At 43.9% G+C, this 26,632-nt stretch overlaps 1 long non-coding RNA gene across 1 annotated transcript; it reads right to left on the bottom strand.

Moving 5' to 3' along the window:
- Nucleotides 1-13,123: 13,123 nt before the first annotated feature.
- Nucleotides 13,124-14,476, bottom strand: LOC128413413 (uncharacterized). Its single transcript, XR_008330332.1, has 2 exons — nucleotides 14,039-14,476; nucleotides 13,124-13,959 (listed from the first exon to the last, which is right to left on the bottom strand). It is a non-coding gene; the product is annotated as an uncharacterized LOC128413413 (long non-coding RNA).
- Nucleotides 14,477-26,632: the final 12,156 nt, after the last annotated feature.

Raw genomic sequence — 26,632 nt, 5'->3', positions numbered from 1 at the left:
CTGCTTTCTCTTGGGCATTATTTTGTTGTCAGTTCTTCAGTTTATTCAGTGATTAATCATCATTCGGACGCTCCTGTTGGGAGGAAACAGAAAAGAGGCTATTCCTGCAGGTGGTTTCTCTCTTGATTAGTCAGAGTCATAATGGGCTCACTGCTGAGGCTTTGTTTGCTGTTCTTCTGAAGACTGCGAGGCTTGTTTCTTCTCCCCAGCTTAACTAAGGCTGCAATCCTATGGATGTTTTCTTGAGAGAGAGAACTTAGCGAGACATTCTTCTGATTAAACGTGCACAGGATCAAGGGTGCCCCATGCTATAAAGGGAACATGGTGCTACCAAGCCCATGTTTCACTCATGGTGGGGTAGGGAGTCAATTTCAGGGGAAAATTCCTTGGCCACTGATTCTCTTCTGCAAGCTCATGCACAAATGCTCAGTTTTTATATACAGTCGTATCTCAAAAGTTGAACAGAATCCGTTCTGGAAGTCCATTCGACTTCTGAAACGTTTGACTTCCAAAGCGTGGCTTCTGATCGGCTCCTGCAGCCATTCGGAAGCCACAGACGCCCTGTCGGACATTTGGCTTCTGAAAGAATGTTCAAAAACCGGAACACACTCGCTTCCGGTTTTCAGTCATTCGGGAGCCAAAACGTTCAACACCCAAGGCGTTCTGGAGCTGAGGTACGACTGTATATAAAAAAGGTTCCACTCTTATAATTACGTTCCAAACCTGGAAATGATCCCAGCTGGGGAGAAACACTTGCTTAGTGCCAGTGTCCTGTTAAGGAGACAATGCTTGGGAGGAAAACCCCCTTCTGCCCGTTGACCCTCCCCTGTAAGTCCACTTTGCCCACATACCCCATGCTATCAAAGCAAACGTCTGGCTGGGACCTTCCTGTTGCTGAGATAGTATCTCGTTTGGTTCAAAGAGTTTTCTTCATTAACGTACTGTCATCCGTGTCAGCGAGGGAAGGACACTGCAGGGCCCATCTTCATTGTGGTCCAAGTTCTTCAGAACTCTTTCCCTAAGGAGGTCCACCTCAGCCCCAGCCTGACCTTTCCTTCAGAAAGAGGAACTAACTGGGTTTGCTTTGGAACCTATCAAGAAGCATTTATTTAAGAGCTCTGCCACCCACCCTATATCTTGCCCCCTTGCGGTCAGTTTTGTACTTCGTGATGCTTAAAACGTTTTGTCGGTATGGGATTTGCTCTTGAGGATTTCATGGTACAGTTTGAATGTATGGAAGCTTCCATTGAGGGAGGATATCAATCTAATTAAAGGGGAGAAAAAAGATAATGTCCTTGCATTTTGACTACTATTTCGACATAATGGGGCACATTGTGATCCTTAAAGGAATCATACAAATACAAAGGAATCATTGGGGGAATAAATGCTTTTGCCTCTTGCTTGACTTTGAATCTGCTTCAAAATAAATGTGTGTTTTTTTTTAAAAAAATGCTTTTAGAGACTCTTCTTTCAATGGGACTCTTCTTTCAATGGGACAGAAGACTTTGGTGCTATCAAAAGAGGACGCACAATCAGGATATGTCTGTGGGAGGGGGATGCAGCAGTAGTTGGAGGGGTCCTGCTGGGCCCTAGGACTGTTTGCTGTCATCATGACTGTACTGACCCATCACAGGACAACTGTTCCCATGCCTTGGCATTTTGACGGCGACTTGGGGTATTTGCAATTCACAACCTCAGCAGTCCTTAAAACGGCAAGCTCAAGACATTCAGATGCCTTGGGAGCTGCTCTAGCCTGGTAGGGAGAAAATGCTGAAGTAACACGCCAGTCCTGACGGATGAGGGACACCGAGCACAATGCAGCCAGAGTCAGGCACATCCAAGTGCTATTGATTTCAGTGGAAGTCTCTGAAGCTTTTAAAATATGGACAGATGACCCCCAATAGTATGTAAGCCACACTGAGCTACTTTTGTGGGAGCAACCACCACCACCACCACAATTAATAATAATGCAAAGAGGATTTTTCACACAGGTTCTCAGGGGGGATAATTTCAGATATTATAGCTGCTCCAGCAGAGGAGAGGGACTTATCATTTGCAGCTAGGGCTGCAAGCGTCAATCGATGAATTGGTGTGAATAATAGATTACAGCCTTTTTGTGCAGTTAAAATGTCCTCGCCAATGGATACTTGGGGAGCACAAAATGGCTTTTTCCTCCACCATCTCTTTGCCAATTTAGTTAGTGGGCTGGAGGAGCTGTCTAGCCTCCCAGCATCCCTTTACTTCCTTGGATCTCCTCTTAGGTGCCATCTCCACGATTCCCAAACATTGTTCCTCCATTTGTAATGCTTTCTCCAGCTAGCTTCTCTGCCACCTATGTCATCTTTGAAAGATCATCCTGTGATTATCAAAAGAGAGCTGCAAATATTGAATTATTAAATCGCATATATTAAAACAATTACATATCAGCAATGACAATTAAAACTGAGCAGGGGACCCCCTGCCCCCCTCTTTCTCTGAGCTGTGCACACTTCCTGCCCCTGCTTCCGCTTGTCCTTCTGGAGCACTTCTCCCTTTCCTCTCCCATCCAGTCTCTCCACTCTCTGCCTGGCTCAGATGCCACTCCCCATTCAGGTGCAGACCTGGGCCACCCAACTGCTGGCAGCAATGCAGGACCCTCAAGGGGAGGAGTGAGAGGCGGCCCCTAGCCAGACACAGAGGTGGCTTTGGCCCTACTCTGCACCCGGCCATCTCGTAGGGGGTCACCCTGGGCAAGGGTGGCAAGGCTGTCTGGCTAGGAATGGAGGGCAGCTGGCTACTTCCAGAGGCACACTGGGGAAGCAGTCTGCCTTGGAGCCCAGGGCCTCTGGAACGCAGCGAAAGGCACCAAGCAAGAGATTTCATTTATATATGTTATATATTTATGTATTACTATTTTTTGTTGGATTATCCTGGCCAGGGCAACCTAAAGTGACTTAAAACCAAGCAAATGAAACCCCACATAGATACATTAAAAGCAGGATAGAGGGAATATAGAAAAACAACCCACCAACTTCTGAAAGGACACAGATAGTTAGAAGCCCAAGGCCTGGTTATACAGGAAAGTTGTTGCCTGGCATCTAAAGATGACATCAGACAACCTTCCCTGAGGAGAGCATCCCACAAGCGGGGAATGGGCAGTGATGGGGCAGGAATCAGGCCACCAGCCTGGCCATGGCAACAGTCTGCTTGCAGGGAATGGCAACGTGGTTTGCGGGCAGTCCAGAAGGAGACAGGGGTCTCCCAGCCATGCTCCCCAAAGGGGCATCTTAACCAGGGCGATGAGCTTAAGTCCCAAGGGAGGTTCCTGGCCTTGCAGAGACAGAGGTGGCTCTCAGCCTGTCACACACACACCGCCCATCAAGTGCTGTAATGTGGGTTGTGGCCTGCTCCTGCCCCCAAGGTGGCTTTTTGTCTCACAGCTCATCCCAGGGAGGTGTGCTATGCCAAGACAACCAAAATGACCAAGGGGGTCTGGAAACTAAGCCTTATGAGGAGCGCTTGAAGGAGCTGGGTATGTTTAGTCTGGAAAAGAGGAGACTGAGAGGAGATGTGATTGCCATCTTCAAATATCTTAAGGGAAGATAGAGCAGGCTTATTTTCTCTGAGGGTAGGACTCGAACCAAGCTACAAGAAAGGAGATTCTGGCTAAACATTTAGAAAAAGTTTTCTGACAGTAAGAGCTGTTCAGCAGTGGAACAGACTCCCACGAGAGGTGGTGGACTCTCCTTCCCTGGAGGTTTTTAAGCAGAGGTTGGATGGCCATCTGTCATGGATGCTTTAACTGAGTTTCCTGCATTGCAGAGGGTTGGACTAGATGATCTTTGGGGTCCCTTCCAACTCTATGATTCTATGAATTACAATTGAACAGGTCATCACCATGATGTCCTCGAGCAGCGGGGTTGTTGTTTTTTACAATAATTTTTATTAGTTTTCAATTACAACAATCCAATGATAGCCTCCTTATAACAATGCCAAATTATAATACAATTACTAATCCCAGCCATTCAAAAGCCAAATTATATAATTTAATTTAGGTAGCCTCCCGCATGCCAGAAGTGATGGTTTGATGATTTATTTCTGCGTTCCAAAATCTTATTTAATTACACTTCAGTCAAAATAACAATCCCTTATACGACAACTGCAATATTAATGACATCCATTCGTATGAACACATTAAACAATTTATTCAAACTATGTCCTTATTTCTCCTGTGTCAGTTATTCTGTCTGTGGTGTTCCTTCCTGTCCTTGTAAAATATTATGTCTATCTTTTCCCAGCCATTGCTATTCTCCATCATGCCTTGGGCAGAGCTAATATCCCATTGTTGTTTCAGAAGTTCTCCATGCGGTTTTCAAGCTTTCCACCTTCATGGAAGGCCGCTTTGTCAACCACAGAACCATTGATCACTCAGCACTTACTCTTGCCCTACATGATCTGGGAGTGCTCTCAACGCTCCTCTGTAGCTGCACATGGCAGGGAGCACGATGGCATCAGTGACTCAGCAATCTTTCAGGCAAGCTTGTCCACAATGACTGATCTGCTCATTAAGGAATCCTCCAAAAGTTCAAAAGCCACTGTCCTAATGGACTTGTAGAATGGACCAGGTTTGGTACTGAACAGTGTTTTGTGACTTCTACAATTGCCTCCAAAATCCTTAAAATGCACAAATGGTTTGTTCACAGACATCTAATATCTATGATTATGTCAAAAAAGTCACTTCAGTGTTTCTTTATCATCAATTTGCTAGCGAGAAACAACCTGCTGTAATTATACTGTGCTGGGTGTTTTTTACAGGGAGGTGGAGAGTTACCAGATTTCATTCTGGGCACATTAATTCACAACTAAAGCCATATAGGTCCTGCATTCACTGTGTATTTTTTTTTTTTGTAAAGGAGCCTGTGTCCTTGAATGAAGCTTTATTGAAACGCACAGATAGTTCCAAACTGATTCCTCTCGCCTATGATCAAGAAACCCAAATGCCAACTTGGCCAAAATTTGCTTTTAGACTAAATTAAAACTTTTGTATAAGTCTGCTTCATTGTCCTTTGATTTGATTTCACTATATTCTATATTTAGTCAGTTTGCTATATTTAGCCAATGAATCATTTGGGATATTGCAAGATGGTGTTAGAGTAACCAAATGTGCTTCATTTGGCTCCTACATTTTTCGCCTTTTACTGCTACCTTTGTTTTGTTTCCATCCCTATTTTGCTGAATTTCTTGCACCCAGGTCCCACTCTTAAATTTAAAAGGCAGCAATATGGAAAGATTCCTTGGTTTGGCAAGTGTGGCCATCACACAGGGTCCCCGGACATTTGACGGTCTATTGATCCCTGTGCCACCACTGTGATTGCTTCCCCTCTGCCACCAACCCGTTTCTCTCGGGTACACATAGAGTCCAGACAGTTGTTAACATTAAATCAAATAAGCAAGTTTATTTTATAAGCATTAACAAGTTTATGGTTTCAGCTAATTTTTCTTGTCAGTTTCTTTACCGGCCTATACCTTCTAACCGGTCTATACCTTCTAAAGGGACGCGGGTGGCGCTGTGGGTAAAACCTCAGTGTCTAGGACTTGCTGATCGTATGGTCGGCGGTTCGAATCCCCGCGGCGGGGTGAGCTCCCATCTTTCGGTCCCAGCTCCTGCCCACCTAGCAGTTCGAAAGCACCCCTAAGTGCAAGTAGATAAATAGGTACCGCTTTATAGGGAAGGTAAACGGCGTTTCCGTGTGCGGCGCTGGTGCTGGCTCGCCAGAGCAGCTTCGTCACGCTGGCCACGTGACCCGGAAGTGCCTGCGGACAGCGCTGGCTCCCGGCCTCTTGAGTGAGATGAGCGCACAACCCTAGAGTCGGACACGACTGGCCCGTACAGGCAGGGGTACCTTTACCTTTACCTTCTAACTGATTATCCCAACTGTCTATCTGACTCCTTCTAACAGTTTCTCTCATTCTCTCACATCAAAACTAGACCAACCCACAGACTTATCCTCCCTCTTCCTTCTCCAACTCCCAACTGACTTCCCAACAACTCCAACTCTAACTCTAACTCCTCCCCTTGGGTTCCCACTGGCCAATCACATCACACTCATTTAACCCTTTCCTTATGACCCACCTAGGAGGGCAAACGCCACAGCGAGCACTAGGGGGGAAATGAAACGGGGGAATCCCCACTTGTGCGTGATCAGCACACGTGTTCCTGCTTACATGTGCACCAAAAATGGTGCCAAAAATGAGCAGGGTCAGAATAGAGGTATCCCCATTTACACCCATCCTAGTGGCCTGTGTGATGGCCCAGAATGGAACCCCAGTCCCAGCCAGCATGCTCAGTGGTCAGGGATCACAGGTTCCATTGCCCAACAACATCTGTAGGACAACAGATTTTCCATCCATCCTCTAAAGTGGTACCTTCTATTTTGTGAAGTTCAACCTAAAGTGACTAGTTGGCTCTTAATAAATGTTAAATATTGGTACGCAGGAAATGGACACTTTGATTGCTCCTTAAAACCTGACGAGGGAGTAAGAACGTCCAAATGATTTGGCAATTATGTAAGGAAATATTTATTTTATGGAAAAACAGAGGACAGTGCTCCTTGATGTGAGCAATCTGCATAACCTTGTGATTTTTAGATTTGGTCCTGTGGGAACTTTCTCAGCTATAACTTGCCCTTTGCTGTCCATACCATTTAAACCTACTGTGTTTTAATGGAATTTATTTATCAATATTTTAGTTACTCTCATCCGTTTTTATTTCGGGCAGCTCTCTACTTGCTTTTTAACAACACCTTTTATGAGCATATAAAGTAAACGGCCCAAGTTCTCGAGTGGGCTCATTAATTTATCCTAGGATTCATCAACAGAAAAACAGTACTTCTCTGGACGCAACCGAGTCTAACACAGTTACAGGGCAAGGGACTATCCAGCATCTGAGCAAAGGAAACCATCAGTTGATTTGAGTTGGAGAGCTTTTATAACTGACCAGTTTAGCTGCCACTATTGTTATGTTCCCACACCTCTGTGGTATTAGATTTTGTATGCAGTCCCTTAGGATACATTACTTCTTAAAGGAAAACTTAGCTGGCAAATAAGCCTAGGCCTGTCAGAGATAGGCATGTGGTCAGTCAGAACGACAGTTTTGAGAATGTGAGGCAGGGAAGGGAGTCTTTGGACTCAGCTCTACAGCTGCAAATAGAACATTTTAAATGTGTTGTTAAATTGCAATATACAAATGTGACACTAGATGGTGGCAGTGAGCTATGCAAAATTCAATGTATTTTTCAAAACACATTTTCACAGTGTTTTTTTAATTTGTGCGTAGATTCCACCTTTGTGTCCTTAACAATGAAAGAAATATTGTTCACTGGGTGACTTTATACTGGGGCCTACAAATTAATAAGGGGCAAATCCATCTAGGGACACAAGGAAAGGCAGTCCTAATGTTTTATTTATTTATTTATTTAGCAATGTTTTTTATATTGCTTGATGGTTAGGAAACCTCTAAGTCAATGATTCCTAATTAGTTAAGTACTGCAGACCCCCGTTTTTCAAAAGCCATGCCATGGACCCCCTACTTTTGAAAATGTTGATACCTCTATGGTAGCTTTTGTTAGGTTATATTAAGTAAATTAAGATCATGGACAATCCAAATGCTGGGATTTCTCATAGGTATAAATAACTGTATAAAAAGAAGGTGAAAGAGGCCTGCAGTATATCTGCAGCTACTAGCCGATTTGCGACATGATATTTTGTAATTTCTTTGATGTGTGTGAGATGTTGAATTATTGGCCACCATCACTATTGCTTGATGATCTTTTCATTTCAAAGGTGTTCATATCCTGCCTTCTGCTTCCTTAACTTTTTTCCCCCTTCTGAAAAGAAAACAAGAGGGAAAAGTTAAACTAAAGAACTAAGAAGGTTGGAAAAGATGCAGTATGAAATATGAAGAATCGTGGGACCAACTGACCACTTCAGTGATTATGAAAATTGTAAACTATTTAAAGGCGAGAATCCATCGCTGTTCTTCATTAGGATCTGATTACCTGAACCATTAACATTTGGCTTTTATTATGATAATTGTGAAATGCCGTCCACATTAATGGACAAAAGAAGTTGACATGGTTTTCTTGATTAACCCATCAATAATCATTTGGAATAATTTTTCTTCATACACTGTATGAAACATTTGCATGTCCTGTAATAATGGGCACTGCGGTCTCAGTAAATGAGCATTCAGATAATCTACCTCTGGGAGAAAGGTTCTGCTTCAAAGCTTTGCTAAAAGAGAGTGAAAGAAGCTAAATATGAAATTTCCTTTAAAAAAAAGAATTGGTGTTATATTGCAGAAAACTTTTCTTAGTAGCAGAGCATTAGAGACTGCATAATGGTGCATAACCACCACTTTCAGGGTTTGTGCAAAGACCCCTCAGAATCTGCTTCCCATATTTACCTCATGAGGCAAACTTCTTCAAACAGTAAGAAGTGCTCCAGACCAACAACAGCTATATTTTTTTTGCAGTTTTTGTAATTGTTAGTTTTAACCTGTTTTTAAAGTTGTTGTAAATTTTAAATTGTTGTAACCTGCATTATTACAGAGGTACCTTGGTTAAAGAACAGTTTGGCTTAAGAACAATTTGGTTTACAAGCTCTGCAAAACCGGAAATAGTGTCTTGGTTTGAGAACTTTATCTCGGTCTAAGAATGGAATCCGAACGGTGGAAGGGCACCGGTGGCAGGAGGCCTCATTAGGGAAAGCACGCCTTGGTTTAAGAATGGTTTTGGTTTAAGAACGGACTTCTGGAACGGATTAAGTCCATAAGCTGAGGTACCACTGCATTATTATTAATAATAATACCCATAAGCAGGAGCTGACTTCTGCATAGGGATGTGGGATAAACATCCCTGCATAGGGATATGGGTTTGGTTAATACTTTAATGTGAATTACCTTCATTCACACTTTCTGAAAAAATACAAAAACCAAAACATAGCTACCCTTCAAAGTTCACACTTCTATGCATTCATAACACAGAAAGAAAGAAAGAAAGAAAGAAAGAAAGAAAGAAAGAAAGAAAGAAAGTTAGTTTTAGGAGAAAGTGTGCATGAAAATGTAGATATTAGTGAAAAGAATATTCAAGAATGCACTATATTACGAGAAATTGCTTGCAAACTTGTATATCAGGGAAAACCACATCTGCAGATGTATAGATTCACACCCTGACGCTGATAAACACTTCTGAGGTGTCATTTTTTGAAAGCATTGCAAACCGATGCAGAAATGAACTTAAAAATAGGAACAATTGGAAACTGAAAGCAACAGATTCATCTGCCCCTTTATGGATGCAGATACATGTTCCAAATAGTGCACTGTATGTTGCCATTTCTTCTCCCCCTTGAAAACAGGCACAGGGAGTTGGACTGGTAGTCAAACATAAAACAAATAATTGCATCCTGAACATGTGCACCACCATTCATTTTAAAATCTCATTGTTCAAGGAAGAAAGTGGCATTACAGGCACACCAACCAACCAACCAACCACCCAAGGATGCCAGCAGGTGGATGACAAAGGCCTCACAGCTCAGACAAAAATTAAATACCGTGAAGTAGTCTGATTAGATCAGGCTTCCTCAACCTCGGCCCTCCAGGTGTTTTGAGACTACAGTTCCCAGCATCCCTGACCACTGGTCCTGATCATGGGAGTTGTAGGCCAAAAACATCTGGAGGGTCGAGGTTGAGGAAGCCTGCATTAGATTGAACTGGGGTGGAAAGTCCTTTTCTTATGTGTTTGTTGTTTCGACTTCTCATCACCCTTCCCTGTAAGGTCCCAGGGCGGGTTATAGCAATCTAAAAATACAGTATTAAAATCAGTTCCAAGCAAATTACAGCCACAAGAATAGGGTGGGTCTTAAAAATCTCTCTCTCTCTCTGGTGTCAGAGGCCAGGGTAAAGAGGCTTACCTTCAGCATCTTCTGACATGGTGGTATGTTCGGCTTTTTCATTAACGTCAGCTGCCTGCCTTCCTCTCAAAATTGCTTCAAAAGACTGTTGATAATCTCTTTTTGTTCTGTACATGGTTTGGTTTTATCCGGTTTTAATTTGCATTACTTCTGTTGTTGTAACTCAACATTGTCAGAGTTCAAGGACACATACCAGCAGGCAAAAATATTTGGGGTGAGAAGCAGGTCCATTGATGGGTGTGGCCTGTGGAAAGTGGGTGTGGCCTGGGGAGAATTCTAAGGGCCAGATAGAGAAGCATGAAGGGCCACTTTCGGCCCTTAGCATCATGAGGCTTCCCACCTCTGAATCAACTGAAAATACCCCTTGTGGCAATGGGGTTTCCTCCCTGTCTTTAATTTAGCCTGTTACACTTTTTCTCTTGAAGCTGCTTCTTTACGTGGGGGTGGGGAGGTGGTTTGTGTTTTCGTACATCTTTCTTCCAACTTTAATTTTTGCTTCTTCTATACATTTCTCAACATCTTTCCCCCCTTGATTTCAGGGTTGCTAATTTCTCCTAGTCCGTGGTGTTCTTCCTGAGGAGAAACAGCCAGATGTTCTAAATACAGAGTGTGCTTACTAACTGGATAGCGGTTTCTCAAGCAGCAATAACCATAATAAAGCTGTCAGAACTTCCTTCTTTCTCCTCATATGGCATTTGAAACGTCCCTAGGATCCGTGCTTTGCTGTCATGGGAAGGGCAGAGCTACGATGAACAGCTACTGCAATTATCAGCAACTTCATGCATCACCAAGTACACTTATCCCTTAAACTTCCAAAAATATTCCCTTTCAGAAGGCTTTAAAGAAATAAATGCCAGACCTGCCACACTGGCTTTTTGTAACTCTGAGAAAAGCCAATCTTCAAAATTGGGGTTCAGTTGCAACTTCCAGAGACCCAACCAGCACCTGAGTTAAAAAGGAAGAAAGAAAAATATATGTCTTTATGATGCTGCCTCTTTTAAATAGTTCATGGTTTTGACTGATCCTACCAAGTGCGTCACTCAAGGCCCTAAAGTCTTCCTGACTTCAAGTCAAGGAATTATGGCACTTGACTAAAATAAAAACCACTTTCACAACCAAGGCCAAATTTAGGTAACTGGCAAAGGCTGTGAGCCAAACCAGACAGCATGTTAAATGTGAGTATACACTTAACATGCCTGCTTTTTGTTAGCAAATACTGAGGGCCAGGATCGAGACCACACTGTGCAGCGAGGGTGTGGGGTTAGTCTTACCATGTGATCCCAATGGGAACCCAGCAATTGCTGCTATTTTCCAGGAGTGAACCTGCTTTGGACACCAATGAAAGCTGACCTCCTGGGGCTTAAAGAAGGCATTTTCATTGGGATTGTGGCACACGAGGAAATGAATAAACTCTAGCCTGCCATGTGAACATTGTCCTAATCCTGATCACACCCTCTGTAGCTGCTATTTAATTAACAAAGATCACATACATGAAATGCATATACATAGACTATATCTCTGCTAACAGATTACACTGGGTGAAACACCCAGGGAACTCTAACAAAGATACATGGATATTGATGGCTTTTTCATGTATTTCGTGTTTTTTCCAGGATTGCACCCAGGGTGTTGTAACTGTGCAAACGAAAAAGAAAAGCATTTGGGACATGGGAGAGGGCCTTCTCGGTGACTGCTCCCAGGCTTTGGAACTCCCTCCCTAGAGAAGATAGACAGGCTCCTTCCTGTGGAAGATTTTCTTGTTCCAACAGGCTTTGGGGATCTGACTGCTTTTAATGAAACAGCTGGTGCTGTGGTGTTTCCATTGTAATAATTTGTATGGTTTTAATAGCTTTTATATATGTATATAGTTTCAATTCTGGTAATGTTTAATTGTTTGCTCTGTTTTTAGCGGTTCTTGTTTTTATCTGTATGCTATCTTGAGGAAAAGTTGGGGGTATAAACAAACATATAATAATATAATAACATTTCTCCACCTAAAGGCATCTTCAAATTACAGCAAAGGCTCCACTTTAGATGTAGCCCAAATCTTTAGGATGTGTGGTTTTATTTGTTAATCCAAACATGGAATTGCATGCAGAATCTATTATCTGATGTCATATCTGATCTGATACCTTGGATTTTTTTCATTTATTCTTTCATTTATTCATTTATTTATTGAATTTATATACCGCTCTATACCTGCAGGTCTCAGAGTGGTTTGGATGCATTTCTGAGAGCCATAACATTTACTTACTTACGTACGGATATACTTTTTCTTGGTTCTGGAAAAGTCTTTGAAAATGTTTTGGCATTTGCCCTGATCTGGAATCCTCTTCAATGCATGGTAGAGATATACTTGTAGAAGGGTGCATAAATACACACACACACACACACACACACACACACACACACACTCTTCTGCTATGCACAGAGGGCAAGAGGCCATCTATACCCAACAAAGGAGTCCCATGTGGATTTGGCAGAACCAATTTGTGGATTTGATTCCATGTGTGTGAGGTTTAGCATAAGCAGAATATACTGTCCCCAGTATTGGTAGTATAGGATGGAAAATATTATTGGGGAATGGGGGGAAGAGAGAGAGAGAGCATACCAAATTGATCGAAATGCAAAATAAGCCCATTAATCAAATGACATGAAAAGCCCTGGGAATATGTACCTTTGAGCAGATTGCTATATCACCCTGGAGCTATGGGCCTCTTTATTTCACCTCCCCCCCCCCATCCATTTTCCTTTGCATTGTCTGACCTTTAGAAAAATGCCATTAAAATACATACTGTGGTATATATAGCTGGTCTGTTTACTAAAGATATACGACATTTACATATAGCATGGGGTTACTTGATGCATGTGCAAAAAGAGATTAAGAGAGCTCTTTCACATTGGCTGTGGGTTTCTCACATTTCCCTGTGGTCTCTAGAAGCAGGCTAGTGACTTTGCAAGACCCTAGCAATATGCAACACGCTCTCTCTTTACATATTACTTGCAGGTTTTCTGCAGAGCAGCAACACTTTCCATGATGCACCATTTAATCTCATTTACTTTATATGTTTGTGTGTGTATTTTAAAAAAACACTTATAAATCACATTTCCACTTTTCCAAATCCTCAAAAATTTAAGAGCACACTGTTTTTTAAAAAACCCAACTTCAGCACCATAAATGTAGTTGAACTGATTTTAAAACAATGGGATATCTAATCTAATGTTGAACCGGTCAGTCAATAATTTGCCTTTTGCCAAAGCCTTAATATAGGTGACTTCAAGTTTGTGATATCCAGCCATGATTTGGAAAGAGAGTCAAAGGCTGCAGGAGCATCAGATGGGGAGCTGTGTCTGGGGTGAGCTGGGGTGAGCTGGCTGCAGAAGGCAGTGAGACCAGTGTGCCTGAGGCAGTTGGACCAGAACTCCCAGAGGAACCACCAAGGTCTGCAAAGCCAGAGCCAGAATCCTGATGGACATCTGAGTGTGGAGAGCCAGACCAGAAGCACACCGGGAATGAAGGAGTGTCCATCTTCAGGGCAGAGGGTTGGCCCTGTAAATCTCCAATGTTGCATCAAAGGGATGGAGCACGAAAAAGGTGGTCTGGAGACAGAGGCATAAAAGACCTCAGCCTGCTCCTAACCTTTCCTGGAGCATGTTGCTCACTCAGAGCTCCCCACGGTCCGGAAACCTTCAGCCACCCTCACGACTTCCCCCGTGGGTTCTGGTACTGGACCAGAACATGACAAAGCTGTTGAGGTTGCTTACAGCTTTCACAGAAGCTTCAACTTATTTAAAATAAAAAAGCCCTTCTTCGATTGTTTTTCTCATCCCCATGACACCCAAAACAAAAACATTCTCAGACTCTAAACAAGTGCACACAACTTGTGCCTCCGCTGATTAAAATCTGTCATTGCTAATTAGCGGAAGTTGGAGCAGATTAATATGTCAATTTAAAACTGGCTACAGATTGTAGCCCTTGTTAAAATGGATCAACAAACCAGATGAAGCTACCTTCTTACAAACTAGTCAGCTAAATATTACCCGTCCAGATCTTACAGCCTGGTCATTTCAAGAGAGACTTGTCCCCCACAGCCTTGGAGTCCCAGGCACCTCTCCCAGCCAGCCTTCTCAAGATGGATCCCAGTCTCTCTTCTTCTTCCTTCTTCCCAGCACCCCTTGCTCAAAAACTCTCTTTTCCTGTCACCTCAAACACACGGTCCCATCTGGCTCCCCAGGCCAAAGGATTCCTCTCGGGTGGCCTATCAACAACCCCTTTTGTCATGTTAACAGATCTCCTCTGTTAACAGGCCAGCCAGGTACCACACAGTTCCATGTAAAAAAGCTGAAAGGACCAGCCCTACCATTTGTGAGAGAGAGACGGCCGCCTCAAGTTGCGAATGCTGGGAGTGGGGCAGTGGCAGCAGCCCCCTGACCAGTCTTCTTGTGCCGAAGAGGAAGCTCTTCCATAGCCAGTGTTGAAGTAAGATTCAGCTGCCCTTCTGGGTTAGCTTTGGAATGTGGAGAGAGGAGGCTGCCATATTGTCTATTGTGTCACAGTCCAATTCTAGAAGCCAACTGTACTGATGGCTGAATCTCATTTCAACACAGGCAAAAGGACAACATTCTCCACCCTACCTGAAGACAGCAGGTTATCTTGGGGGGCATGACAAGTTGGGCCAAATACCCTCCTTCCACTCTTGCAGAGCCACTTGTCCCCCACAAAAAGGGGAGATATCGGGCAACCTTTGGGCATAGGGTGAATTATATGAAAATTTGTGTCTTGCCTTTAAATATGAGGTGCCTGAGTGTTTCTCTTCTCCTCCTTCCTTTTAACAAAAGATAAAGGTGTTGTTCCCAGGGATGTTCTGTCCCACAACTTGAACATAAATAGACAATAACAGGGAAAATCTTGAAGACTAGGGGAGACTGACCAGAGCTTGGAAAGATTGTTGCAGAGAGAGCTTATCCATTCTCAGTTACCACATAAGATGAATTTGTTTATTTATTATTTATTTATTTGCAGATTTATAGCCAACACTTTGGTGAATTTTTTTCAATCACAGAGTGGGGAGAAAAGTAATAAAAGTAAACAATGTACAAAATTTACAAAACTGTACAAGTAGGTCTAACCAAACACAGCTTAAAATTCTGTCTTAAGGTAAACAAGCTGAATAGGTTTAGAAGAAACATTTTGTCCATGCCACTTTTCTTAATGTATGTGATGCACTTGAAAAGTATGCCAGTGATCTTTGACTGACTGACTGATTAATTAATTAAAATGTATCTCGTCTGCCTTTCTCTCCCAAAGGGGTACTTGAAGCAGCTATCAACTATAATAAAAAACATAACAATAAAACTCACTAAGAGTTAAGCAGCCATCAATAAAACAATAAAATTAAATGAGCGTAATCAAAACTAATTGGTAAAACAGCAGCATCACCAGTCAGCAAAGACAAGTATGCATGAAGAAAACTCAAAACACTTCACTTCTCAGAGAAGGCCTTTTGATTTCCATGGGCTGCCTTGTGGGATATCTTTGAGCAGGGGTACCAACTATAGGGTGCCTTGGGTGCCCGAGCACCCACAACAATTTTGTTGTAGGTGCTCAGCATCCACACCACAGGGGCACCAACAGACTTCCTGTGCTTCAGAAAGCACCAGAAGTCACGTCCAAGGCCTTCGAGACCTTGGAGATACTGGCCGGGGCCTTGCGAGACCTCAGAACCTGACTTCCAGTGGTGCCACGTGTGACGTCATGACATCACGCACGTCACTACATGATGTCATGATGTCACACGCATGGGCACCCATAATCTGGGGCCCAAGTCAGCTCCCCTGTTTTTGGGAGAAGAAAGGGCTAAGGAATAAACCCTAGACAAATCTGGAGTGGAGTCTCTAAGATGGTTGGATGGCACCTTGTATGCCTCCTTCCTGTAACTCCTGCAGCCAAGCTAGTACCAAACTCACTGCTCTGCTTTCCTTTGGACCACATCAGTGGGGCCAAGAGAGGGGTCCTGTCATCTAGGCAGCCCAGGACCTCAATAGACATTGCCCAGGCTTGCACCCCAGGAAGGGCACTTCGGTGCTGCTAACACAGCGGATTGACTTAAGCCCTGGAGGCACACTCCATTGTCTCTTGCGACAGGCAGATGCCAACCACTATTGGCAGTGATAGTGTACTTGCATGAATAAAATCTATTTTAAAATGTAACTACTCTAAATTATCCTTTTTTGGGCTGGGGGACCTGTTTCAACCGAAGGGCCACCCTTCCTTATGGGGAACAATCTGGGGACCGCATACCAGGGTTGAGGGGAGGGACCCAGAGGCCAAACTAGGCAAAACGATGACTGTGTCTCTTACCTTTGTGCAGCTGGCTACATTCCAGCCACAGACAACACAAGCCCCTCACATGCCAATCTCCACCCTCTCACCGGGCAAGCAAGAGACATTTTCACAGTACAAGGACACATTCCAGCCAGACACACGAGGAAATTGGAAGCAGGGCAATTAAGGGGTGCAACCTGGAAAGAAGGGGTGTGGTCTGTATCCCAAGGGCCAGATAAAGAGGTCTGGAGCACTGATGTTATGGGCTAGTTGAATGCAGAGGAATGGCAGGAGGAACCAGCTGGGGAACCCCTGAGTGAAGAAGGCTCAGAGCGCAGGGAGTGGTGGTGGGACAACTGTGAATGGTCAGAGGGAGAAGACCAGGAAGAGGAGGTGTCGGAAGCTGAGGAGGTAGCAGGGGTTAGTGAGCAGGGAGAGTCTGTGGCAGAGGAAAGTCCAGAGTCAGAGGCAAGGGAGGAGGGAGGCCAAGAGGCAGAGAGGAGTCCGGCTGGTGAAGAGTCACAGGTGTCTTCCCCTCCTGCTGTGACAAGCTCCTCTCCCCGCTGGTCTCCTAGAACCAGAAGAGGCATGAAAAGGGTTGGCTGCATGCAGGCGCAGTCTGTGATTGCTTGGGGAAAGCTTGAGGAGGCGGGGCCTGATTTTCAGTCTCGGCAACTGATTTTCATAGAGGAAGACCACTGGGAATGAGCTGCTCTGTTCATTAGGCCTGACATTCAATCGAGTCAGTGGAGATCATGCTTTTGCTAATAAAGATTTAGCTCCATCTTTGAACTGTGTGCTTTGAGTGCAGCTCTGGGACCTGAGGTTCCTACCCCGACCTCCTCAAGAAAAGGATCTACTTTCCATCTTTGGCACCTCCATTTAAAAGATTTCAGGAAGCAGAGCTCAGACAGACCTGTGCTTGAGATCTTGGAGAGCTCAGGCCAGGCAGAGTAGAGAATGTTGTGCTGCATGGACCTCCCAAAGTAACATAAGAAAAAGTTGTCAATAAGGAAATTGTGTAGACCATAGTGGTGTCTTCCTTCTGCAAGGTGAAAATCTTGTTCTACTTTACAGAAATGGGACTAATAAAATGTAATTGAGAAAATAATTGTTTGAGGTTAGTTTCATTAGAGGAGTATTTGTTTATTATTTTGTTGATGAATATTCAGAGGTAATGAGGCTGAAGATAGATGTGGCTTTGGAAAACTCACCCTTCAAGCAAACACTGATGGAACAAATGGTTTCTACTTTGCCATGTTTGCCAGAGTGGCTCAAGCTTTGTCATAAAATTCGAAGCTTTAAATAGGTATTTTGGGGCTCACAAAACCTGAATAAATACAGATACGAAGTCTTCAATTATGGATGGCTTGTGACCATTAATAATGAAAGACTTTTAATCCATGTTATGAAAGTTGTCTCCAATTCCCACTTAAATCCTGTTAGTTGAAAACAAAACCCTTAATACTGCTCGTTTATGGTTTAATTTACATTCCCTCCCCACCTTTTCTCTTGTCTTTTTAAAGAAGGTTTCAGCTCCTGCACCAAACTAAGAAAATGTTTCTGTTTCCCAGTTAAGATGGCACTGGAGTGTCCTAAAAACACTTAAATATTCAGCTATGGAAGTGGCTTTATTAAAACTTCTGTTCTTGGAGGCTACTGGCGCATGCATCTTGGAACCCAGTGACAAAGACGAGAACAGGTACTTCCATTTTCTAAAAATGTGGGCATGAAGAGAAGAGTTATAGAGATTGGGCTGTCAAAAGCAGCCACTCCATGTACCCTCACATTAACATCTAGTACTTTAATGAAACGGTCATGTGACATTGCGCTACACATTGCTCCACCTGCACTGGCAACAGCCAAGCACATACAACAGGGACAGAAAGATGTTCATTATGGCAAAAATTAAGAAATTACCTCAAGGGACTGCAGTTTTGAGCAAAAACAGATCCCCCCCCTCCCAGGACACCATTTTTCTGCTTGCAATTGCCTCTCCCAATCTGCTTCCTTCCCTCACAATTCAGGTGTATATTTACTCTACGTGTTTTTGGAGTTGAGACTGCCATTTTGAATGGAGAAGCAGTAAAGGGAAGAGGAGCTGAACAAATCCCTTGTTTTTCCATCCAAATCTCCCCCTTGCTCTCTCCTGTCCTGCCCCACACACTGGGTAAATGATATACATCTAAATCCTAAAGTGAAGAAGCAGTTTGGTAGAGGCAATTATGAGTGTGTGTGTAAGAGAGGGAGAGGAATCCCTTGTAGAGGATATCATTCTCTCTCTCTCTTAAACATTTTGGGGGAAAGACAGTGATTTAAAACGTGGGTGAACAACGGCTATGAGAATCTAAAAGTTTTTTTTTTTTTTTAAGCAAGTAGCTGCCTTGCTAAGCTGCCAAGAAGGAGAAAGCAAGAGTCTCATCTACACCTCCACAGCAAGGAGTGAAACTTGTGGGTGGACGTCTGATAGGGCTGCATTATGTTTCCTTGCCATAGCTGACACGAGGTTTCAATGGACAGGGCAAGCCATTGTAGTTTTGCAATGGCCCATTACGGATCCATGCTTTTGATCAATGTGGAATGGCAGCAGCTGTTTAGGAAGTGGCGTCCCAGTGGCCTTCCCCACCTCCTTAGGGCAGGGCAGAAACTTGCCAACTCATTTTGGTGCCGTGCATCCCAAAGACATTTGATTATCAAGCGCCTGAGCTTCGTCCTAGCGAGTGCCTTCATGGGATGGCGATATGCTAGCAATTCAGAGAGAGAGCAGGCATATTCAGAGACCTTCTTCCCTCCCCTCTCCATTTGATTAACAACGCCTGGAGGAAGCCCAGGTCCCACCCTTCCCATAGCATCACCATCACTGCCTGCCAAATGTTGTGGGTTGCACTTCCGTCATGGATTGTAGTTCAGAAACTTTTTCTGGAGGGGGGAAGCCACATGCACTGCCTCTGCTTTATCCTGTTTGCATGGAGGAGATGCTCTTGAACACCTTGATTGCCCCTTTCTGTACCTTCTCTGCTTCTCCAGTGCCCTCATAGAGATGGGAGGACCAGAACTGTCTCTCGTATTTCAGATGTGGCTGTACCCAGCTATTGTTATTCTGGCTGTTTTGCTTTCCAATTCTTTCCTAGTAAACCCCAACATGGCATTTACCTTCTTCATCACTGCAGTACACCATCAGAATTTTCACTGAGCTATGAGGTGGATGATCTCTAGTAAGCTAGGCTTTTCTGCTGGTACAACCCAACTTACAGATGAACTTCCCTAGAGAGGCTCCCCTGGGTGCATCCTTACGGGTAAAACCTTTTTTCATTCACTCAGGCTGTTTTTTAATTCGTACACCACCCTTAAAATACAATATAAAAGCAGAAAATACATAATAAAAACCAAAACAATGAAAACAAAACAAACCAATAACACCCCCCCGGGTTTTCTTTTTTAAAAACAAGCCGGGCGTCTCAATTTTATAATTCGTGTTTTATTATAGATCTGCCAGGAAGAACTTTGTTTTCTTTTTTAAATGCTGCCATTATTGCTTTGTATTGCATGTTTAATATTGTGTTTTGAGTGTGTGAGAGAACTGCCCGGGGAAGACGTGTTTTACTTAGCTGTACAAAGGTAGTTAGTAAACAAACAAACAAATACCCAATGGCTTAAAAGAATCACCAGTCTAAAGGTTTCTTCTTCAGAATAAGGATTTTGACATGTTCTTTTGGTGTGCCGTGTTTGTTCTTTGGCAGTTTTTAAAAAAAATAAAATCAGGATTTTAACTGACTCCTCTGGGTGCAAAGCTGTGAATCCAGACTGCCATGCTGATGTCACATGTAGAGTGCAGAAACGGCACATTCAGAGTTCTCTTTCATTGAAGGCTACCAAACAGAGAACTTGCTTGCAGAGAGGGGAGCGTTTTTCTTTCCCCCTTACTCTGCCCAGTGTTTCGTACAGATCAAAGCTAGAAGCAAGTCATTTGATTAATTGCCATGCAGCAGAATCCTTTGCTAGTATGTGTGATACAAGTCACTAAAGACAAAAGGATCCTTTGGAGGATGGTAGCTGTGTGGGAGCAGGGCAGCGCACTCCGAAAAGTGGGGCGGGGGGAATGTTCCCTCCCCGCAGGGCTAGTAACCAAAACATGCCATGGAAGAGTATAAGCACAAGGAGAAAAAAAAGGTGGTTCAGGCCAACATACACAATATATGGCAAGCAAAGTACAGTGGTACCTCAGGTTAAGAACTTAATTCATTCTGGAGGTCCGTTCTTAACCTGAAACTGTTCTTAACCTGAGGTACCACTTTAGCTAATGGGGCCTCCCACTGCCACTGCCCAATTTCTGTTCTCATCCTGAAGCCGAGGTACTATTTTTGGGTTAGCAGAGTCTATAACCTGAAGCGTCTGTAACCTGAGGTACCACTGCACATTTAGGGGGTTCCTGGGGAGAAGGAGGAAGGTCCCATTATGTGAGAAGACTTTGTTCTGGGCCTGCTAAAAATTAGTTGAACCCCACCCAGATTTTGCTCACACCAAAATGGCTACAGAATACTGGCCAAGCAACACAACTCTTTGAACTTTAATATCACCAAGGTGTTAAATGCCACCGCCAGCTATCTCTGGATTCCCCCCCCCCCAATCGTTTGTGAAGATATTTTTGCTCAGATTGAATATGGAGAAGCGTTAAACATTTAATAGGGATCTCAGCCCATAGTGGTGAATTCAGGTAAGTACTAGAGAAACTGGCCAACCAACCCCCCATCCTGACACAAACCAATCTCATCAAAATGGGGAAAGGTTGGAAAGTTGGAGATAAAACCTTGCCTGAAATGCTTTTGGTGCAGATTGCATGACGACAACTCCCATGGTTCTTCAAGCATTGCAAACATGTGCTCTCTCACTTAGATCTTGAGCAAACAGATTCATGATCCTGCAAACAAATGGGTAATGGGGCAGAAAGAGGGAGGGATGGAGCAAAGTATAATTCCCTATGTTTTACTTAGTTTATGGGAAACTGTGCCTTATGTGACAAGGCTGCAATTAATATCGCTCGTAAAGCAGGAGGCTCGTTCAATTGATCTCATTATGGCAGTTCTGGCCGTGTTATTGTTGAAAGGGATTCCCCTATTATCTGTGTCTGACACGTATTCCTAATCAACCCAGCCAATGCTGCTTTGTCAAAGGCCGGCCACACAAATGGATGCAATATTTATTCTGGCTGGGACTATTAGTGTAAAAAATGTGGCATGCGCTCACAGACAGGCAAGCTTCGGTCCCCTCAGAGCCATTAATCGAGGCATTTCCTCTTTGGAAAGGTTCTAAATCTAGGTTAAACTGTCAGTCACTACTTAGGAACCATGTGGGCCGTTTCATTTTCTCTTGAGGTCGCTTCCCAAAGTTGCTCCCACGAGTGTTGCCCCTGAAGCAGGAAGTGCCGTATAAGAGATCCCTCCTCCTGCAGGGGTTTGAACTACTGACATTGTTTAGGCATGACTGACAATAGCCCTTTCCCTCACGCCATGATGACTCCTGCATCACCCCTGTGGGAGCAAACAGAACAAAGACTGCTGCCCCACAGCATGTCATTTGAGAAAAACCAGTTCCTGATTTTGAGGGCCACAGACAAGATGTCCATGGTGGGCTCCTCTTCTTCCTCACTGCTGCCATCACTGCCCACATGCTAACTTCAGAAGTAAGTCCCAATAATTTCATGGGACTTACTCCCTAGAAGTGGGCATAGGATGGCAGCTTTAATAAATCAATTGATTAAAACTAAGCCCCCAGATTATTGACTACATTTATTTTATTTAAACAGGTGACACTCTTACCTACCTGACAGAAAATGTTTTTCTTGTTTGCAACAGTAAAATACCTTACAAAGAGGTGAGAGGCTCCACTGAACTGTCAAAATGGCCCATAGATGGCAGAGGTGGGGTGTTGCTTGGGATCTGACCTGCCAGCTCAATTCTGTTCACCATCGCTGACATAAAGAGTAAATCCAGTATGGATTCAATTCCTGCCACAGCCAACCTAGCTTCCTGGTAAGGTCACAGTCCTCTAAATATGGGCCAATAGTTAGAGATAGCTTTATGACTATTGCTTGAGTTAATTTCCTGCTTTAAAGGGTTATGCATGTGATAAATAGGTTCATTATTTTATCTAGCAGTCACTCACCAGCAAAAGAGAGAGTTTTTACTTTATTCTTCTGAGTGACGAGCCTCGCTGCTTTCATACTGGCTTCAAGCCTGAACTCCAGCATGATCAAAAATACTAGAAAACTTTTTTGTCAATGGCCAAACCTTATGAAACCACAGATCAAAAGGAATCTGCTATCTTCTAGGGACTGTGGTTCTATTCATGAGAGTAAAATAGGCTGTCAAAGCAATCAAACAACTGCTTGTTGTTACTGAGCAAAGCGGCAGCTGTTTCCCTACAAAGCCAGCTTAGAAGATCTTCCTCTAAAGAAGGTATACATGTGTTGTGCACCCAGCACCTAAATTGGAGGGTTTTCCCTCCTGGGGTGTGTGTGTTCACATTGGTCATAACGTCCTTGAAATGACAGCACAAATTCTGCCTCACCTTGTCCTCCTGCCATATCCCTGTGAGTTTCTGCCTTTAGTTTAACTATCTGCCACTGTCCAAAGCACTTTTTCACACGAGACATAATTAAACTATAGCATTCACCATCTCTAGATGTAGTAGTGGCCATCGCTTTGGGTGACTTTACAAGAGGGTTAGACAAATCCATGGAGGGTAAAGGCTATCAATGACTACTAGAACTGATAGTTATGTTCTAATTCCCCTGTTGGAGACAGGATGCCTCTGAATTAAAGTCACTTGCTGGGAATCACAAGTAGAGAGAGCTCTGTTACACCAGTAGTGTAGCGTGGGTTGCCTGTGCCCGGGGCCGTCAGGTGGGGTGGGTGGGAGCAAGGGAAAGAAACAGACCAAGTATGCATGCACATTCAACTTGCTAATGGCATTTGCATCACCCAGGAGATCACAGCCACAGAGATAAGAAAAGAAGAGTTGTTCCATTGTCTAGAGAGGTCACTTCCTGGTTCGCATGGAGAAGCCATGGAAGCACGCAGCTACACTGAGGCAGCACCAGGTGTTGAAATTTTGTGCCCCTAAGAATTTTGCACCCAGGGCAACTACCCCTGTGCCCCCCCACCCCGAGGATTCCTGAATTTTCTGAGGATTTGATAGCCAGAAATGGTTGAGGCCTTGGTGTCACTGTGGAATGGCAAGACATTTTAGGCCATTGAAGCAATGACTCCTGAGCACCTTCTCCAGCACTATGGAGCCCAGGCTGTTCCATGGTTCTCCATGGAGCTCCAGGCAGTGAGGCAGACTGGATGATGGCTGGAACGCAGATGGCATAACACTCACTGTGAAGATGACTGAATTTATGCTAGAACACGTTATAGTGCTTTGTATCAGTGAAGGCAACAAGGAAGGCTGGCTTGGCTGCCTCTGTTGCATCAATGAGGAGCTGTCTGGCTGAGCTCATCTGAGTAGGAAGGGGTCTGTTGACACAGAAGCCTGCTGTGACAAGACACTTGGAGGGAAGAGTCGCTTATCTCTACAAAACTTGGGTTCTGGTTAAAAAATACTGTGGATCCTGTAATTCTGAAGTTTTCCTACCCTGATTTAATAGTCCTTAGGCACTTCCAGATGACTTGTTTTTTGAGTACTCATCCTGATTTGTTTGCAGGGAGATTAGACAAAGCTATTCAACGAACAATCCTTCTGATTTGCTAGTGGGGAGCTCAGATGATGTGGCATCAAAGCAAGTGTTACCTTATAATTCCCCACTGCCTTTCCTCCTCACTTTCCTTACTGCGAAAAGTTTGATCTTTGGGAGAAGAAGGTTCATGGCACATGGCTTCCCATTCAGCTGTAACTGTGCAGCCTGTATTTCCCAGGTTGCAATTGGATCTCACCTGAAAGGAAACTGCAGTCTGAAAGCGACCCCTGTGCACAAGGAAAGCAGCACAGCATGACAAACTTTAGAAGTGTGTGTGTGCGCGCAAGGTGAAGGAGGATCCGGTTGAGAGGTAAGGCCTAATGGTGCAAGGCGCTCTGCCAAAACACAGAACTGCCAGCTAAGGGTTCCCTGCACAGATGCTGCAGCCCACTGAGGAACAAGTTGCCTATATGGCCTTTGATTTCTGTGAACCTGATCGGTGCGTTCCACTCCTAATGTTATCAGGTACCATCACTGTTCCATCTAGTGTACTTCATGTTTTCTTGCTTTGTAATCAGAAACAGAGGCCCTCCCTGGCTTGCCAAGCTTGTTTCGCTCTGCTTACTGTAAAACTGCAGCAGTCAGTGAGACAAAGCAATATTATTTTTATAAAAATTAAAACATGGCACTACTCAAGGAGAGAATTGTTTGCATGCACAAGAATAATGGGTAGTGATAATACTTAGGCTGCATACACTTAACTGGGTAAAAAGTTCCGTTTAACCCAGTGAGATGTACCTCTGAGTAGACATGTATAGGACTGCACTGTTGATCAATTCTTTGTTGCCTTGACTGTAAGTCTTAACGGGGATAAAAGTGTGGTTGTCTCTGGCAGTAGGTTGGTACTCGTGATAAACATTTATGCTTGTGTGAGGCAAGGCACACAAATACGGCCCCAGACACAGCGCCTCCACCCCTGTGCAGTGTCTTTAGCTAAGGTGCAATGAATAAACTCAAGCAAACAACAATCTGGGTTTAAAATGGCCACAATTTTATTAATTCCAGATGTAGGTGAATTTTAATTCAGGCACTGGGTGTATCTCGAATTTCAGCCTTCAGAGGGCTGCAACTTTTTTCAGGGTCTTGTCTAGGATTATGGCTTCCCGAAGATGCCAGTCTAATGAGGTAGCCATCCTCAGGCCACCCCTGGAAGTTCTATGGCCTGTCTGCCCCCCACTTGGCTTCTGGACAGAGATTTGCACCGAGACCCCTCTAAAAGGGTACCCTGAATACATTGCTGGTTTGGTCCGGGTGATGCACTGCTTCATCCCAAATCTTGTCGACTAGGATTCCACCCAAAACCTGAACTGCCAAAAGTTGTGGCATTTGCTATAAGGAAGGCAAAACCTCCAGACAGGCCAATCTGTCTGCAGGCAAATTCCTTCCCAGCTCCGAATATGGCAATCATTGGCAACCATAGCAAGGTCAGATAGTACAAAGGAAACAAACATGGTTAAGAAGTTACCTGGAGAATGAAGCAAAACATGGTCAAACACACAGCCCTGGTTAAATTTCATAAGAACCGAGTGGCCTAAAATGCAACAAAATGTCAAACTAAACAATTATAAGAGTATGAAGGGAGGGAGGGTTTGTTCTTCTGACAACAGCGCTGAAGGTGCCCAGAGCAACCGACTTTTATCCATTGCTGACAGATCAGAGTGGGAACTCCCAGCTCACGGTCTGCCAGCAAGGCTTCACCCACCAGTGGGTTCAAATTTGATGTTTTGGTGGCTTGGGGTTTACTTCCAAGCTAATATGATTGAGCTACACATCTTTATAAAATTTATCTGGATCGGGGCCATAGATGTTAAGACCTAATTACATCACCAGCATTAATTTCCCTTTGTGTGGCAGAAGCTGCCTACCATACAAAAACTTCAGTCATGTTTATTGCTGGCAGTAGAGCCTTTTTTAAAGAAAAAGAAAGAAAAAGAAAGAAAGAAAAGAAAAGAAAAAGTGTGAGAATGAATTCCCATTTGTTTCCAGTCTTTACAGAGGAGAAAAAAAGAGAGCCAGAACAAAGTTCTTTGTGGCAGATTTGTTCATGGTATACTTGAAAGGCAACGGCTAAGAATCTTAGCATCCTTCCTTTGTAGAGGAAATGTGTGGGCCGGTGGCAGTTGCCCAAGAGCTGCTGACATCACAGATACATTGGAATGCCTCCGAATGAAGTGGGTGTGAATCCCGAAGGGATCGTGAAGAGCAACCTGGATGGCCAGGGAAGTCAACCAGGGGAAACGGAGCATGAAGATGAGCAATTCTAGATTAGCTTGCACCTGCAGGACGATGTGAATGAACGGCAGCTTCTAACAGCGCCTTCCAATTGCTTATCAAACCCTATCCTTATTATTAGCATTAGTGTTTTTTAACAGGGGAATTCTCTGGGGGTATGGAGGGCAATGAAATACTGGCCTCAAATACCTACAATCTTTTTCCTTTTTCTACTTTATAAAAATTACAAATTTTGCATCTCATTAGTACATATTTTGGGGGCGCAGGTGGCGCTGTGGGTTAAACCACAGAGCCTAGGACTTGCTGATCAGAAGGTCAGCAGTTCAAATCCCTGCGACGGGGTGAGCTCCCATTGCTCGGTCCCTGCTCCTGCCCACCTAGCAGTTTGA

Source organism: Podarcis raffonei, chromosome 5 (assembly GCF_027172205.1).
Source record: "Podarcis raffonei isolate rPodRaf1 chromosome 5, rPodRaf1.pri, whole genome shotgun sequence".
In the NCBI taxonomy this organism is placed as follows: Eukaryota; Metazoa; Chordata; class Lepidosauria; order Squamata; family Lacertidae; genus Podarcis; species Podarcis raffonei.
The sequence above is the reverse complement of the archived record's forward strand: the minus strand, read 5'-3'. Positions and strand labels throughout refer to the sequence as shown.